Source organism: Macadamia integrifolia, chromosome 5 (genome assembly GCF_013358625.1).
Source record: "Macadamia integrifolia cultivar HAES 741 chromosome 5, SCU_Mint_v3, whole genome shotgun sequence".
Classification (NCBI taxonomy): Eukaryota; Viridiplantae; Streptophyta; class Magnoliopsida; order Proteales; family Proteaceae; genus Macadamia; species Macadamia integrifolia.
This window is the reverse complement of record NC_056561.1, coordinates 39,349,408-39,355,874: the sequence shown is the minus strand read 5'-3', so window position 1 is coordinate 39,355,874 and position 6,467 is coordinate 39,349,408.

The following is a 6,467-nucleotide window of genomic DNA, read 5'->3' as shown; positions in this document are numbered from 1 at the left end:
ATGGCCTACTTATTTAATTCCAGGCAATGAAACTTCAGAAATTCTAATAGATAAGTTTGTCATAGACCAGACCACCAGATTGTTCTCCAGTATGATAGGTTACCTAAAGGTCTCAATATTCAAAGATTGCTTCACCTCAACTGGGGATGTTTTGTGAGCTCAGAAGTGATAATTGAGTTTTAGAATTCGGTATCCTTTGTCCTCCCAAGTGTATTTGGTCCCTTTCTTACTTACCTTTCTAGTCAACATTTAAAAGGTCTTTTGAATCAGTGGAAGCCAAGTTTCATCAAATCAATTTGCATGTGAGTGAATGTAGAAGTTTATCTTCAGGTTTCAATAATGGCTCTGCCATTATGTTTACTGCCTATAATGTTAAATCTTTCTCTGTGGTAATTCCAAAGGAAGTTATGTGGGTCGAAGTCATTTCCATTTGAGAATGTTATACTGGAATAGTTAAGCCATGTGATGCTCCAGTACGGAGGAGTGACTTCATTCAGATTGAAAGAACTAGAAGAGCTAGGGATAGGCTTAAATTGTCGATATGAATATGAAGAAAGATATGCCTAGTTTAGGCCTTGTATCATGTATGACCTCTAATAAAATTGACTTGAGGGCAAAGATCCATATAGTCAATCCTATTTAATTGAGATCGGGATAAGGTTAAGTGATCATCAAGAGGAATAGTTAAGATTTTTTTCTTTTTCTAGGGGGAGAGCTAGAGGACAATGTGAGAGACATTATTTCTGATAATGGATAATGGAGGTGAGGTGGCAGTGGTTTGGAAAGGGAAAGGGGGTGGGGGAAGGTGGAAGTGGGGGATTTGGCCTTGAAAGAGACAGCCCACCAATCCAAACGATTAGCCACACTGTTGCTAGAGGATCATTGCTTGTGGTCACAGCAGCAACTGTTTAATTGATAATCCACTCTTGTAATTGGAGCTATGGATGCAACATTCCCACACGGTTCTGAGTCTTCTGACATGTGATTTGCCATGTATTCGTGGACATTTTGGCAGTTAGTTGACTTGGTTCTCTAAGCTAAATGGGTTGCATTAATTTTGGAAAAGGTTGCTTATGAGTTATGACACCAATGATGGTGCAAAGAGTGGGATCATTCACATGTAGCTCATAAGGTCAAAGTGGGTGAGAGTAAATAATAGATAATGGTATTCCGGCATTTTGGTGATTTTGTTGCATACGTGTTTTGGGGAGGACAGGAAGGTGGCTTGAATAGTCTATATTTGTGTTACCAAACCAAAACAAGCAGCCAACCATGTGTGTCAAAACAAATGCTATTACACAACCGACACAAAATTTTGGAAAATGATGCATACACGACACTTATATGAATTATCACACACATTCTTTCTCCTTTTTCATCATTAATATTTGTATCCTTGGATACCCATAAAAAAAAGATGTTTCCCTCGGCTACGTATCTGATGCCAATATATAATGTTAGAATATAAATCCCTCTCCCATAAAATTTTACCCATGATTATATATGTTTTGCTAGACAATCATAACTGAGAGAAAGATTAGGGGCCATTAATTTTTCTTCTAAGAAATTAACTCCCTCGGCAGACTTGGGCCTGCCCACAAAGCTGAAAGTGCTAAAATTTTTGACATCTTAATCCTTCAACAAACCTGATCCAATTCATAATTATCTGATTCCAAGTCATGGACTCATGGTTCAATTGTGTCAGTTTTTCCAAGGAGAAAGTGAAATTAAATCCTAACTTTGTGCAAAATTAGATTCTTTATTAAAAAAAATAAAATAAAATAAAAAATATTTCTTTATTATGCCTTAAATTTTTCTAAATCCTCATGCAGTCAAGAATGGAATCATTATTGGTACTGCATTCATTGCACCCAGAGATGTTAGCCGGGGCAGAGGCCCGATGGAGTTCCGGTGTGTTGGCGTGGTTGATGCAAACCCGATAAGGATGCCCGATCCGAACTCGATTTGATTTGATTGTATAACATCATAGAATGATTTTTTTTTCTTTTGAAAAATAAAAAAATAAAAATACACAGCTGTAAAATTTTTATTAATTTTGATAAAAATAAAATTTTTCTTCATTGTTGGTGAAAAGAAATCCACCATTGCAATTTCATAATGATTCCCACGATATCTAGAACCCATTAATACGATAGGAATCATTATGAGATCACATCGATTAGTATTTAAATAAATTATGTTAGTATTTTAAATTGATCATTTTAGTAGTCATTTTGAAGGTTGTGGCCACTGTGATCTCATAATGATTCCCATAAATCTCTTCAATTATGTTATAGAGGAGGTGGTCATTATAACATCCTAGTGGTGGGATACCTGTCAACTACGGTGAAGGAAACTTTTTCTAATATTTTAAGTTGATTAAGTTTTCCTCTACCTACAAAGAAGGATGAATTTTCTTCTCTATTGGGGAAGTTACCCTATGATTGGACTCTCACATATTATTATTCATGGTTGCCAATACCTTTTGATTAGAGAAAAAAAAAAAAAATTTCCCTCTCACCAAGATGTTAAATTTGATCGAAGACTTTAGATGCTAATGGTGATACCTTTAGGATTGGATGCTACCAGAGCAAGGAGAAAGAACTTAAAATTTTCCTTCATCGACTAAGGCGACTATCATTAGCTCTTCTTGGGCTAGTGCGATTCAAAACTGGGGTTTTCTCTAGCCCCATCGGCAAACAAACGAACAAAGACAATAAGGATCTTAAGACACTATTCAAGTTCAAGGTGCTTATTTTTATCCATTCAAACTGCCCTGCACTCTAGCCTGGGGTGCTGGAGGGACCAGTGAAGAAAGAGAGAGAGAGAGCCCCTCTCAATGCCCCTAGGCTAGAGAGGATCTTAATCTATACCTTTATCACTAATGAAGGAAAACACATTCCATTTCAAATAGTCAAATTAATTTAAGGTTTTAATAGTAGATAATAAAGATTGTGATGTATTCTGTATTTTTATTGTCGTGTATGTGTTACCATCCCATCATTATGAAATTAAAAAATCGATCTACTTACATTCTCATTGACCCTGCATTGATACAAAAGCCACACGATCAAACAGCAATCTCTTCTCTTTTTCTAGTAAATGATGTATTTTATATTTTAATCATTAAAAAAAAAATCTCTGAACTACCCACGTAGGCTACATAGCACCTCTAGATCTCTTTCTCTCTCTTCGTCACAATTCACATGAAACGATCTTTTGTGCACTCAGCCCTTAAATTATTCTGACATGGGAAAGGTAGAAAACTTGTCTGAAATTCAGAGGAGGACAAAAGTATAATATGGTATTTAAGGGTATCTTTCATGATGATACTTACCCAATACTAGTATTCACATTCACATACACACACCCTAGTAGATGTTCTTTTCCACTATTTGATACGATGAGGTGAACTAGTGACCAAATCCACAATCATCTAGCTTCCTCTCATTTGTTACTTTATAAAAACTAGATAAGAAAATGTATAGTTAGTTAGCTTCCTCTCATTTGTTACTTTATGAAAACTAGATAAGAAAATGTATAGTTAGTTAGGGAGGATTGGGATCCACTACAGGAAGAGGATGAAGATGATATATTTAATATATATATATATGTCTCTGTTTGGTTTCTCAATTTGACAGATTCTGTCTGTATATGCCAATTAGAAATCAGCATTTCCCTGATCCTGTCTTAAGAATAGTTTCATTCCTATCTTGGACTTTGGACGGCGAAAGAGACAATCACCAAAGGTTATCTCCCCGTAAGCAAAAAAGCAATTTAAGGGATAAAGAGATTTGTTAAACGTCATCCCCATCAATATGAAATTAATCTGCTCTAGTCTTTTTTTTTTTTTTTTTTTTTTAATACTGTTCAAGATACAATATGTTCAAATTGGAACCAAATTATTTTCATGATCTCAAAATGAATTTAAACCAAAATGATTCAGTTTTATTCGAACATATTTGGTTTGTATATGATCTCATTAATTTTGTTCAAATTTAGTTTAAGGTTGCATCCAGTTGAAAGGGACATTGAAGGATAAAGGACAAGAAGGAAAAATTTTAAACTTAATAAAGAAATTTTTGTAATCATTATCTCACACGACTATGTTACACAATCTCCATATCATGTTATATTTGGGTATTAAATTCACTTCACTTTGCATTTGAAAAGTAAAAAAAAGTTACATTTAAAAAGTATTATTACTAATTAATATGGTAAGAAATTTAAGTAATGGGCAAGAAATCGTTCCATGGTTGTGTGTCCCATGTGTGGAAACACAACCCAAAAAATGGTGCAGAAGATAATAGAAAAATAAGAACAAACAATGTACACATGTTTACGAGGTTTGAAAAGATTGTCTACGTCCTCGGTAAGATGAGATTCTGCTTCACTATCAATAGATAATAGGGTTACAGCGCTCGTCCTCACACCTCTCTCAAATTGCTTGCATTACAAAAAAGAAAACCTCATTACAAATGTATAGCGAAAAACCCTAATTCGAAAAACATAAAACAACCCTCAAATAAAAAATTCAAGCAGAGGACCATTGTCCTACCTGTCGAGGTGCCTGCACTAGTACTCCCTATATTAAATTGTAACAGAATACAAGACATCGTACATCAACTCCCTAAGCACCAGTGCAGGGGCTAATGAAAGCATACACAAAGGCATCAACATGTATAAGATTTTTTATTCTTTTGTTTTTTGATAGGTAAGACCCAAGGAGAGTTGAACTTATTGACCTCTTATGAGGAGTTAGTCTTTGCCCATTGAAACAGTAATTTCATGCATTCATGTATGTAGGTGACAACTGTTTTTTTCACTTTAAATAATTTATATAACCATATTTGGTAATAATTATAAAAGTTTCCTTAAGTCTGAAATCCTATCTTTTGACTCAACCATTGATGGTGAAGCACTGACCATTCGAAGTGGGTTATTGGAGGTGCATTTCTCTCGGTCTTGACTATATCTTTGGAGTCAGGCTATTTGGGAGAGCCCCAAAAAGGTGTACTATCCCAACCCGTTGTGGATGATATTCGATACCTGGCAGGTTATTTTCTTGATTGTAAATTCAATCATATTTTTAGGGGAGCCAATTCTTTGACAGACTCCTTAGCTCGAAGGCATTGTCTATAGCATGTATGATAGTTTAGCCGAACTCCTCTCCGTAGTTGAAGGACAGTTGTAACCTTTCTACCATGTGTTTGATACGTTTTTCTAAATAGATTGATAGATACTTAAGAAAAAAAAAAGGAAAAAAAAATCCCTAATTGAAAATAACTTGCTAAAATAAATAAAATTAAAAATAAATTGACAACATCATTAATGATAGGTCTCACAATGCCAAATCCTTATCTTCGACTATTTTTACACAATTCAAGAAAGAAGCACATATCTAAATAAACATCATCTATGAAAGCTGACCCGACAATCAGCGAGTGGCCAAAGTCAATAAGTCGAGCTAACTGATGGAAAAGAAAGCTTCTCAAGTCTGCTTCAAAGCCCGATTTTCAAACTTCAAAAGTCCGATTTTTAGTCTTGAAAGTCAATTTTTTATGTTAAAGAAAAATCTTCAAATTCACAATTTTTAAATCCGCTTCAAAGTAAGCAGCTTCTAAGTCATGATTTGATTCAATTCAAACGGGGCAATTTTAAAAATTGAATAAAATTCTACATTTCAAGACAAAAACCAAACCAATTTTTTTGGTTCGATTTTATTTAGTTTCCTTAAACAGCCGATTTCTATTTTGATTTTCGATTTCAATTTTAAAATTTGACACCTTTAGTAAACGGGTGATTCTAATTCACCTGTTCTTTATTAAATTGTCCAACCTATGAAATCATTTCTTGACACACTAATATTACATTGAAGTGCTTAATCTCAACCTTAAACTATCAAAAGTAAAAGAATTTTCTTATATATATTATAAGTTATTGAATACCCTTTCAAGGTGTCAAATAGTCAAATAACTTGTAACCTTATATTTTTTTTTATCCTTTTGTAAGACATATGCATTTTTTTTTTCTTTCAATGAAGGTAATAGTGTCATTTCACATGTATACTTGAAAATGCGCATAACAATGCCGTCTTTCGATAATGACATATTGATGTAACTTTCAAGTTAACCATGATTTAAATTCACGGTATCAATCCGACATCGATTTCGCCAAAAACCAATACAATATCAAACATAGTTTTGTATCATCAACCAATATCGATATGGATCGACCTATACCTAAAATCATGCTTTCAACTAATTTTTGAAAACCCTTTTATACACCTATCTTGACCAAACTACAAGAAATAAAACTAAGAAACAGTTAAAAAGTACCAATTTCTAATTACAGCCATAGAAGTATCATTCAAACACTACCAACAAGTAGAGTAACCCTTGTTCTTAAATGGTGTGTTTTGGTATAGAATCTCTATTCTTGCATCCATGTTCCCAAATATCCTGGGA